Consider the following 911-nt stretch of genomic DNA (forward strand, 5'->3'; position numbering starts at 1 on the left):
AAAAAATAGTAGGGTTTATTTCCTTATTTGTTATATACTCATTGATTGACTACAGGGGTAGGGAGAAAGTAAGAAAAGAGATAATATAAACCTTAAAACATGATTATCTCATGTAACTTTACTTTAACTTTCTGAAATAATAAAATTACAATATTTTTCATCCCCTTGATAAACTGATTATAATGTCAATGCTGATTGGCTGTTGGAGTAAGCCCTTCACTCTTTTTTTCCCTTCTAAAATTGATGTAAGATTTTCTAGAACATTTTGAGCATCTCAAAGAGATAAAGAATCAACAGGTCACTATTTTTTGATTTCTCCTTTTGGTTGGTAATAACTGCGTGACAGATATTTGAGGGTGCCATAAAAATTAATAATTCTTAGTTTTATAGGATGGTGTAGCTACAAGGAACCTCAGGGAGCATCTAGCTGAACACTTAACAAAACTAGTCAATGATACACTAAAGAATAATCATATTCTCCTTCCAGTTTTGATTAGTTGTACATCTCTTTAGTAAACAATATGCATATAAGCTATGGGGGCCATTAGTAGTCATGAACAAAATAAATGATTTTACATATTTTTGTTTCTTAGTGTCAACTATTTTATTTAAGTGGATACCACATGCCTAATATGAAGCATAGTGGGAGAGATTTTTAAAATAATTTAATAAGATAGTTTTGTGATCTTATTTTTTGTGTGAAAAGATATATATACATAAACTTTTAATGGAAAAAACTTATAAACTTATTGTGTGTTTATACTATTTGGATTGTTTCATTTATATATGCGTATATTTGAGTCTGTCCTCAAATGATAATAATGAAGCACTGTATGTATACATATTATGCTTATTCATTTATTGTGACAGCAAATACTTATTGAGTGCCTACTGTGTGCCTGTACTGTGCT

Source organism: Halichoerus grypus, chromosome 8, assembly GCF_964656455.1.
Source record: "Halichoerus grypus chromosome 8, mHalGry1.hap1.1, whole genome shotgun sequence".
NCBI classification, from domain to species: Eukaryota; Metazoa; Chordata; class Mammalia; order Carnivora; family Phocidae; genus Halichoerus; species Halichoerus grypus.